This window comes from Onychostoma macrolepis, chromosome 05 (assembly GCF_012432095.1).
Source record: "Onychostoma macrolepis isolate SWU-2019 chromosome 05, ASM1243209v1, whole genome shotgun sequence".
Lineage (NCBI taxonomy): Eukaryota > Metazoa > Chordata > Actinopteri > Cypriniformes > Cyprinidae > Onychostoma > Onychostoma macrolepis.
In genome coordinates, this window is record NC_081159.1 from 32,132,427 (window position 1) to 32,143,847 (window position 11,421).

The 11,421-nt window shown below is 35.7% G+C and overlaps 1 long non-coding RNA gene across 1 annotated transcript; it reads left to right on the forward strand.

Moving 5' to 3' along the window:
* The first annotated feature begins 765 nt into the window (after positions 1–765).
* LOC131541309 (uncharacterized) lies at positions 766–8,016 on the forward strand. Its single transcript, XR_009271462.1, has 4 exons — positions 766–1,353; positions 1,454–1,507; positions 6,745–6,807; positions 7,440–8,016. It is a non-coding gene; the product is annotated as an uncharacterized LOC131541309 (long non-coding RNA).
* Positions 8,017–11,421: the final 3,405 nt, after the last annotated feature.

Genomic DNA, 11,421 nt, shown 5'->3' on the forward strand with positions numbered 1-11,421 from the left:
ATAAGTCATGGGCCAGATGTCAAATGTAGTATTTGGCCCAGATGTCAAATATAGATATGTGGGCCACATAAGTATTGCCGATCTTGACCCACATTTAAAATCCATTTCAAATATTTTTGAGTAAAATGCCAATGTTTTCCCATACAGAAAGGTAAAATATTCACATATATGTGAAACACTGCTAAATATATTTTGAAAATATATTTTGAAAATGCATAACATAAAGCTCATGTTGTGTGTTATTATGTGTTTACTTGTATGTGAAATTATATTCATGTCTCATATGACATTATATAATATATGATATTATATAGTATATTATAGAATAGTACAGTATATTCTGTTGTTTTATATATATATATATATATATATATATATTCATCTGCCATTCACCCGGCACTGGCATACAGCATGTGGGCCAAACATGGCCCGGGTTTGGCAGAGGTGGTACCGGGTTTAAGACGGCACACAAGACATGGGCCAGATGTCAAATGTAGATATGTGGGCCACATAAGTATTGCCGATCTTGACCCACATTTAAAATTAATTTCAAATATTTTTGACTAAAATCCCAATGTTTTCCCATACAGAAAGGTAATATATTCACATATATGTGAAACACTGTTAAATATATTGAAATACATTTTGAAAATATATTTTTAAAATGCATAACATAAAGCTCATATTGTGTGTTCAATTGTGTTTACATGTGAAATTATATTCATGCCTCATATGATATTATATGATATGATATTATATGTTATATTATAGAATATCCTGTTGTTTTATTTATATACAACTGACTTCAAACAATGTTTTGCATTCACTGCTTTCATATTCTCATTCAATTTACAGTTTGATCTAGGCCTACTAAACAATACATGATGAAGTTTCAGGACATTTTATTTGACTTTTATGTGCTATTTATGTAAATACGTAACTTTGATGTGTTTTAGGCCACGCTGGCCAATCAGAAGCCTGAAAAAGTTTCCAGTAGGCGGAGATAACAGCGCAGGCTCCGACGTCACAAGCCAAAAACTCTGGTTTTGCCATCTACACGATAACACTGCAGCCGGAGTTTTTGAAAATCTTCACCCTGGCAGGAGTTTTTCAAAGTGTTCGGTTTCAGTGACCTGGTGCAGCGTTTGCGTGAGGACGAACGGCCAAACCGCATAGAAAAAGCTGCTGTTTTGAAAATAACCGCGTTCGTGTGACGGCAAAATGAGCGCGCGCGTTGAGCATTCAAATCGAATTTAAACTGGAGCGGAGGAGGTTACCATGGTAACAGGGTGTCAACTCACTCCTTTGACAAGTAGGGAGAGGCTGTCTCTCTGCTGTTTTCACTGCTTTCAGGTAAGTTTAGTCCCTAAAGTTACACAAATAATGCATACAACCGTTCCTGACACTTTCTTACATGTAATTGACACGTTTCTGTTGAATCTTTACTTTACAGGAGTGGTTTAGTGTCTTCAAAAAGACCGTTAGCATCAGAGGCTAACAATTAGAGGTAAGCTAACTTATAGATTTGAGCTCTTATTAATGAACGTTTGAGTTTTTAAGCACCTTTTATGTGTAGATGAGCGGCTTTGATAGTTTTGTAAATGTTTTGCTGATACTTTGTCAGTAGATAAATCAGGGCTCTCAAGTTATAGCGAAAGTTTGGATTGAGATTAGGGGAGGGGCCACACAAAGGGGAGGGGCAAGTCAAAGGGGAGGAGCAACTCAAATATTTGCAGCACCAAAGTTTTTGCTAGCAGTTCAATTTTACCTATTGTTCATAATTGACCAGCACAAATAGAAGTTATAACATTTGGTAAATCTGATGAAAGACAAATTCATTCTAATTAAATAAAAAGATTTATGTATTTAAAAATACAAATGTATCAAAAATAAATTTTGCCTCAAACGAGCCAACTGAACAGCAGTACTCAATGTACATACTGTACACCAGTGGTGGAGGTAACGAATTACAACTACTCACGTTACTGTAATTGAGTAGTTTTTTCGGGTACTTGTACTTTTTTGAGTATATTTTTAAAGCTGTACTTTTACTTGTATTTAAGTACAAATTAGGGATGCACCGAAATTAAAATTCTTGGCCGAAGCCGAACAAAATGGAACACTGGGCCGAAGGCCGAATACCGAACACGGTTTTTCGCATTCTTTTTCCCCAGGCCTGTTTTTCCATTTTTTTAATTTATTTTTTTTGTCACCACTCCATAAATTAAATATCCAAAATGTGCTTTTTACTGTTTTGTCCTGCTTTTCAAAATAAATAAATAAATAAATAAATTACAAAACAACAATTTAAAAATATTTACTTAACACTGAACATTTTTTTAACATTCTATCAGACATTATACCAACAAAGCAAAATTTAACTAAAAATTAATAAGTTACTAAAATAATATTTTTGGGCCATTTTTGAGACCTCCTTCTTGAATCAGGCATGTATTTTTTTACTGTACAAATAAATGCAGCCTTGCTGAGCAGAAGAGAATTCTTTTAAAACATACTACAGATCCCAATTTGAACACTATTGTGAATGTTATAATAAATGTATAGAGCTGTTGTAGGGTAATTATTATTATTTTATTTTACTTTACAGAACAACAGTAAAATTACAATACTAACATTTATGAATGTTGATGGAGTTGTTGCTTTTCTTAGACTTTATTTTGGCAGAAACCTGCTGGAAGATTTTAGTGCTTCTTTTGTTGACAACAGCATGCAGATATTTAAATGATTCTCATTACGAATTTGGGAAGATGTTTGTAGCACTTATCACATTGTCATGTGTCTTTAAAAAAAAAAAAATGTTACTGACCAAAAGACGAGTAGGCTACAGTGTTTTAACGCAGATGTTCCTCGCGCTTTGGACTTTGAACCCTGGCACCGCGAGCTCGTGCAGCGCTGTTTGAATACATGCAATCCCTGCTTGTATTAGAAAACATAACATTCTGCAGTTTATTTACTAATCAGTTGAGGCTATTTCGCGATTTCAATCATCATAGTAACCAGCATCAACCACCTCTTCCTCTTCTCATCGGAGACATGAGATGCAGCGCTAAGCATCTAAATGTCGGTGCTTCGTGCTTGGAATTATTTTTGCGTCTTTCTCTGACAGTTTTAAATACTTTCACACTGCAGACGTGTTTGCTGCATTAGTGTGCGCCTCTATTTGATCGCGTCACGTCATTGTTCGGTACAATTTATTCGGTCTTTTCGCTTATTCGGCCGAACACCGAAAGAGATTTTTTTGCTATTTTCGGCCGAACAATTTCGGTTGCCGAACATTCGGTGCATCCCTAGTACAAATTAAGCAAAATATCTACTTCATTACTTTTAAAATCATAGTTCGTTACTGAGTACGCCCACAATTTGAATTGATATTCAAACCTTTCACGAAACTTCAGTATTATCATAAATATCTATATTTTGATATCGATATTTATCTATCTGACACAGTTCCATTACTCATTCTCCACAGTATCTACCATATATACACCGATACACATCCTCTCAGACAGCGAGTTTGACACGCATCAGCCTCCTGTCAGTTACAGAGTCTGAATATCCGCGGGGGATTGCAGGGATATTTGTATGATTTGTACATATAAATATCCTAGTCTGTCTAACTGCATCACTACATTGTACAGACATTATAGGTCAAAGCCATCTGATGTTCCATTTATCTAGCCTAAATAAATAGGCCTAAAATATATGGCTCTTAAATCACTGCTTTAATGTTGCAATTTAATGTTGTCATATTTCGAATACCTCAACTGAATTGAGGACATTTGTTTTATAATTTTATTACTGACTGTACTTGTCATTTTTTTTGTAAATTCAATTCAGTTTGAAATCAAATTTGAAATCAAGCGTCCTTGTGTTGTAAGCTTTTGCAACAAAGTTACCCTATTTTAAAGACACAAATACACAGAATGAGCAAATGTTTAAGATTTAAATTTCTGTAATGGTAACTGATCAATATTTATATGTATGTACATGAAGGCCTATATTAAAAGCTGTTCATCATATAAAGCGAATGTGTCTTTTTAGAAGACTTGGATTAAACCAGTTTCAAAGCTTTAAATAATGATTGCCTTGAAAAAATGGATGGACAATTTTGTTCTTTTAATATTAAAATATTTGTATGGCAGTATACAGTATGTTGTAGTTTTGCCAATGGCATTGAAAATGATTAGTTGTCATGAAACAACTTTTTAATGCACATTACTAGTCTTGTGGTGAACAATTAAACCGTGCAATACACTGGGAAAAAAATTGTCTGCAGTCGTAATCTTTAATCAAAAACTGAAAAATTTGCTTCCGTTGTGGAATGGCGTTCTCGCTCTGATGACGTCAGTTTGATGGCTTGGGGTGAATCCTCTTGTTAAGTCATGAAGTAAGGACTGCTGTTTCCGGGTCCATGCCTCTACTTATTTCACTTGAGAATACTATCTCAACAACCATTTATGAGCACTATTTAATTAATATTACATGAGCTAAGCATTTAAAAATTTGCTCCCAGACACTAATATTTTAGCTGAATCTCTTTCTGGCCATCTGGGATTTCAGTGTGGAAATAAAGGTTAGGGTTATAATTTTTCAGTATTACATGACATCGTGTGTGTATATTAGCACAGTTTGGTGTTTTTTGGGGGTGTCTGGCAGAGCGTTAGGACCCAGAAGTGGTGAAGCATGATGTCAGACGTAACAAACAGATATTCTTAGCCACTCCTATCCAACCGTGAATCTGCTATGAGCAAGAGGTGGAGTATTCAATATCCAATATTTAATTTCAGTCAATAAGATAAAAGTGGATTTTGTTCAAAGTAGCTATTATCCAAATAGATCTTTGATATGAATACATTTTTTTTTTTCATTAAATATCACCAGCTAAAAAGTAACTAGTAACTAGTACTCTGAGTAGTTTTCGAGAAGAGTACTTTGTACTTTTACTTAAGTACTGTTTTGGCACCAGTACTTTTACTTGTAATTGAGTATTATTTCAGCAATGTAACAGTACTTGTACTTGAGTACAAATTTTCAGTACTCTTTCCACCACTGCTGTACACATATACATTACAGTACTTACCCTGAGCATGTATGTCAAACTGTGTGTGTGTGTGTGAGAGAGAGAGAGAGAGAGAGAACACATTTCAGCTTATGTTTCTTTTTTTCTGTTGTAAATGTTTATTGCACATTTTGATGCCTGATGACGGGGTAGAGGACTCCCACATAAAGCACTGTCATGATAATAGCGTTCCATCCAGAGCCAAACTGTTTCTAGTTTTGGTTTTGTTCAAACCCACCATGGAAAACACACTGCATCTGAATTTGAATTTGGGGAAGCCTCAGTGCTTTATATGGGAGCCCCCTACCCCTGTCATCAAGATGTGCAACAAACACAACAGAAAAAAATAAAATCATAAGCTGAAATGTGTTCTCTCTCTCTCTCTCTCTCTCTCTCACACACACACACACACACACACACACACACACACACACACACACACACACACAGAGAGCTTGACATGTTCAGGACAAGTTCTGTAATCCTACTGTGTGTGTACAGTATATACATTGAGCACTGCTGTTCAGTTGGCATGTTTGGGGCCAAATTTCTTTGTATTTTTTATCCTTTTTTAAATATGTAAAACAATTTATTTTATTTGGATGAATTTGTCTGTCTTTTATCAGATTCACCAACTGTTATAACATCTCTAGTACTTTCCTTTCAGGAAGCCAAAGCTAAGTTAAAGATTCTGGTTGCAAAGTTGCAGTTGGAGAGTTTTTTTTTTTTTTTTGACTGCATCAATAATACTTTAGCGCGAATTTGGCTATACCCAACATCAGCTCTCCTCTCACTATCTTTTCACAGGCAAGTGATTTCGTAGAGGAATCTTAAAATCGAAAAAATAAATGAAGGGGTTACCTACAGCATTCATCGGATCTTTCTCTTCCAATTTACACTCCATGTGCGCGCGCATCCATGTTGCTTAGTAACGAAACCGCTTGCTGCAGAATCGCGTAATTTAAACTGAAACAACAACATCCTAATTTCTGATTGGCTGGTAGGTGGCATTTAACTCTATAACTACAGAGTCGAGAGAGCTATGAACTCGGCAGAAAACTTACCTTAGTATTCCCTCATCTATTAATGGTATATTAATTGTATAGTAATTGTAGCGGGACAAGTTGTCCCTTCTCAGCGTGAGAAATACAAGGTGTGGCGTGAGAGCGTGTGAACTGGTTGAAATGCGTGAGTCTCACTCCGATTGCGTGAGACTTGAGAGCCCTGATAAATGGAAGTCACTATAAGTTAATTAATTTAACCTAAAAGTCTGCACTGTGGGGTCAATCGGTGACGTCACTTACATGAACTAATGGGTTGAAACTATTTCGAACACGTTTTGAACTTTCATTGCAAACAAATAAACCTAAAACAGGGGAAGTTACAAGAAAATTTGTAATGGGAGCTGCTGACAGAGATGCAGGAAACAGGTGATCTGAGAAATCTTATTAAATAACTTTATATGAATTTTTCACAATAAATTTCAACTATATCATCATGCATCTGTAAAACCTAAACATATGAATTAAAATGATTATTATTATTATTATTATTGCATTTCACCTCTGCTGTAGTTTGTTTATTTCTAATAATCCTGACTACTACATTTTGTTGGCTATGTGACATATTGTTCCTATTCTTCCATGCTGATGGTTGTGCTGCAGAGCTGGAGCAGAGCGGATCTCCTGTCGAAGAACATCTCCAAAGCGCCATGAACCATCTGACTAGTAAGTAAAACCTCAAACATTCAAAAGTTTATCAAATATTCAAAAAAATATATCAAATAAATATCAAATATTTCCCAGACAGCAAGCAGTGTCGGCCCAGATCTGGCCCACATCTGGCCCGCATGGATTTCACGCGGGCCAGATGTGGGCCGGATCTGGGCCAACAGTATGTTGCTGTCTGGGTTCATGTATGTCCTACAAGGCCATCTTGTTTAACTCTGCTCTGAGGACACTTCATACACAACAACCTTCAGAGGGGTCAATCATAATTAAAAAAAAGACACAGATGATAATAAAAAAGTTCTTTGAAATTAAAATGAACAACGGTAAGACGGAACCAGAGTACTGTGAACGCACCTCTCTTCAAACTGTAACGGTCTGTATGTATATTATTTTCTAAACTTTAAATGTAGTGAAGTTTTTGTTCAAGCAGACTTTGTTGCTTGTGGAAACCTCACGCGAGCCTGAAAGATACTTAAAACTTAAAATATTATTTGCACTCTTGAAAACTGTTCAACAAAGACTAAATTTCAGTCCAGCAGAATTTTCTGCACACTTCACCACCGAGGCCAAAATAAGCATTGTGAATGTAAGAGCCTCACACTACATTGTTTGTTTGAATTGTATTTCAGGGCAGTTCGTGAAGACAGATAAACTGGACAGAAGTCAGTTCAAGATCCAGCCTCCACACCAGACTTCTCACTCACAAGGATTGCTGTCTACTAGATATTATGTGTACTCTTCAGACTTGGGTTCATACAGATATTATTCAGGGACATGAACACTTGAATATTGCAAAAATAGAGAAACTACCTTATTTAAGAATTTTGTATTAATTGCATGAACCTTAAACATACATATATATTTATTTTACTGTTTTTTGTTTTGTTTTCCAAAGCACCTAAAAGCCAATTCACACTGCCATACTCCAACAGGGTGAACACACTGACCAAGCAAAACAAATAATAGTGTGGACCAGGTCTGGATTCCAGACAAGGGCCGTAACTGGCCCAATTCAGGGCCAGTTATGGGTAATTAGCTTGGCTGAGACTTGGGCCAGTTATGGCCCATGTGTGGCCCTTGTCTGGAATCCAGACTTGGTACACACTAGGACCGTAAGTCATTGCGGTATGTGGGCCAAGCAATAGCTGATTGTGTGGGCCAGAGAAAAATTGCTATGTGGGAGGGATCTACCCTTATGTTGTTAAAGTTCGTTATTTAAGGCATTCATAATAAATATTAATAAAGCAAGATGCCCTGTTGAAATATATGACGTGTGGTTTATTTAAACTGCAAAGATAAAATATAAATGTAAATTATTGTGATAGATGTGAAGGGTGAGGAGAATTTATACGTGCATCACGTTTAGTCAATAAAACACTTCCGCAAAGGATACACCTGTGGATCCTCGCTCATGACTCCTCAGGAAGCCTCCTCACGGTGCAATAAGAGAATTGAGATGTCCTACAAGATGGCTGAGCTCGATCAGTTTCTGGGTCATAGGATGGAGGAGCGAAGAAACGATGAGGGATATTGAGAAGCACCCCTTATGTCGTGGCCTCGAGATCCTATGTTGAGGGAACAACATCGATTTCTCGTATATGTAAACAAACCTGCTTGATCATAGAAACCTTGGATTATCAGAGATGGATTACACATTTTTATCCATCCCACAGTCTTGTAAATCCGTTAACTGATTGTGTCTTTTTATTTAATTGTATATTATTAGTAGTATTAAATGTATATTATTATTATTATTATTAAACTGTAATATAATAATATTATTATATTAATTGGTCAGGACTATATTTTTACATTTATTGTTATATGCTTAGTTCCCCTCTCAATTCGTGTATCACTTTACCAAATTAATGTTCTGTATAATTATGCTAGTATTGCATAATTATTCTAGCAGTGCAAAAACTGTAAACGCCTGACAATTATGCCAATAAAGTTTTGACTTTATGATTATATTTACACCGGTATGTGACGATAAATTAGCATGCTGTGTTTTCATTTACAATGAAACTATGCAAATAATTCATTCATCAACAAAACACTATAGTATTTATAATTATAGTCTATTAATTAGCTGAAATATATGTTAAAGTCAATCTTTAAACTGCACTTCCAGTAAAAATTCCTGTAAGTCATATAGTATAATCAAAGCTTTATTGGCTTTATTACAAAACTATTCAGAACGTTAAGTAAATAGATCAAAATGAAGGGTAAAAAATCATAGACATAATATTTACATTTACATTTAGTCATTTTGCAGACGCTTTTATCAAAGCAACTTACAATTGGGGAATACATAAAGCGATTCATCTTGAAGAGGCAATCAGACAGAGGAAGTGCTCGTAACACCAAGTCTCAGGTATTGTTCAAATAAGTACAAGCTAGCAAGGGAAGGAATAAAGAGAAAGAGAAAGTTTTTTTTTTTTTTTTTAAGTTTAGGATGAAGTCAAGTAGTGTCGAAAGAGATGAGTTTTCAGATGTTGCTTGAAGATTGACAGGGATCCAGCATTCCGGATAGGGGTGGTAAGATCATTCCACCAGCCAGGAATGGTGAACAAGAATGTTCTGGAGAGTGATTTTGGGCCTCTCTGTGGATAGTACATGTGATGGTACATAACAATGAATATAAAAATATAACCAATAATAATAGTATACAAATATTATGGAAAAAAAGATGATAATTTCATGGACTTACAAGATGTGGGATGGATAAAAATGTTTTCTTGTAGGCCTATTTAATTTTATGTGCTTTATAACATTTATTCATGATAAACTTCTTCTTTGGGATGCAGCAACATAGTTTATTCTGTAATATCTGTGTAGTATTTTATTTACAATTTATTAACATATTGTAATATTACACTGTAACCACCCAGAGTTTGGTTCCTGTTTTTCTCTGTGGTGTTATGCCACTACTGTGCACCAGGGGGGGCTCTAGGTGGCATTCTCCCGTGTATATAGCCAGGTATGAGGGGAGAAGAAGTGAGTATTGTTTGGGGAAGGGGAAGCATGCGTCTTTTCCCTTGGTTCACCCAAATTGTTCAGAGTCCAGATTGAGAAACTTTGGTTTCAAGCTCATTCTAGTAAGTGTTTTTTTTTCCCCCCCTCTGGATTATGTCAATTAATGGGTGTATTATATGTGGTTATTTCATGGGCAAGCTGTATTTTGTTTTTCATGTTTATAACTCCTGTTTGATTTTTAAGTGGCATGCTAATGCTAGTTTATATGTCTTGTTTATAGAAGGACTCTTTATATACCATCTTCAATTTTTGTGGTTCTATATTGCTGTTTTTCCTGGAACCTAAAAGTTCTATACCCTGAGGACAGTGGCATCAAGGCCTTGCTTCATCATTTTGGTGTTTGGATGGAACCCGAGAGTTCTATACTCTACAGAGGACAATGGTATCAAGTCTTTGCGTCTTCACTTTGTTGTCTGGATCATTCACAGGACACTTCTTTAACTAATCTGCATTGCTACAGTGGGTACAACTGACTCTAAGCTCCTGGCAGTTGGAATTACTCTACAGAGGACAATGGTTGGTTAATGTTGTTTTTTTTAACTTCATTGCCAAACAGTGTCAGAAGTATATTTGTGTTTTTGGGGGTTATGTTTGAGGTGTTTATGTACTTTTACCTTTAAGTAAAAGTTTGGCCAGTGAGTCCCTCCTTCAAATTTATCTGTGGCTTGTCTCACTGGGTGGTTCTTAGTGGGACGGTTACAACACTTTAATGGCACCTTTATATATTTCTTATTAGGCTAGTCAACATTACAAAAGATGATATCAGTTGTCAGCTCTAGTGGTGCAGACAGTAAAATGTGTGTTATTCACATCTTGACGCGATTGACCCGGGTTCGAATCTGCCTTTTGGCAAAGTTTTTTTTTTTTCTCCCTTTTCAAATTTCAAACTTCAATTAGTGCAAATAGCCGCTGTCTTATTTTAATCTTTCCTCTGTCATGGTTCTTGTTTATTTATTTAGTATAATGTTGGACATTTTTCTTTGGCAATTCTGCATGTGAAATATTTAAGCCAATAAAGTAGTTTTAAGTTCAATTGACTACGTACAGTATATTTTCAGTGTCTGCATCCCATTTTATGCATGGTGCCTCCAAAAAAAACCTAACTGATCTTTTTTAATTTTATTTCAAAGAACAAAACAGAAAATATAATTGTACTGTATATACAAATATAGATTAAGACTATAGACTATAAACATGACACATGAGAAAAAAATTACATCTACTCATTCTGAAATTCACCTCCGTCACTGATAAAACAATCAACCGAGCAATAGCCCTCAAATTCTTTGAATGAATAAAACCCACACAGGACTCCCCTCCTGCCATTCCTGACATACCCAGGTGGACAGTCTTTAAATATCTCACTGCACCGTAGGCACTGGGTCAGTGAATACAGCACCCGGAACTCTTGTCTATATTGTGCAGAAAATGACACCTAATTTACATAAAAAAATGAACAATATTAAATCATTTTGAAGAAAGGCAAAAGAGCCATTGTCACAGCTCATGGGAAGTACGGGAACCAGGAACGAGGAGACTAGGAATTCACAAAAGGAGAGTATTTAACCCTCTGGG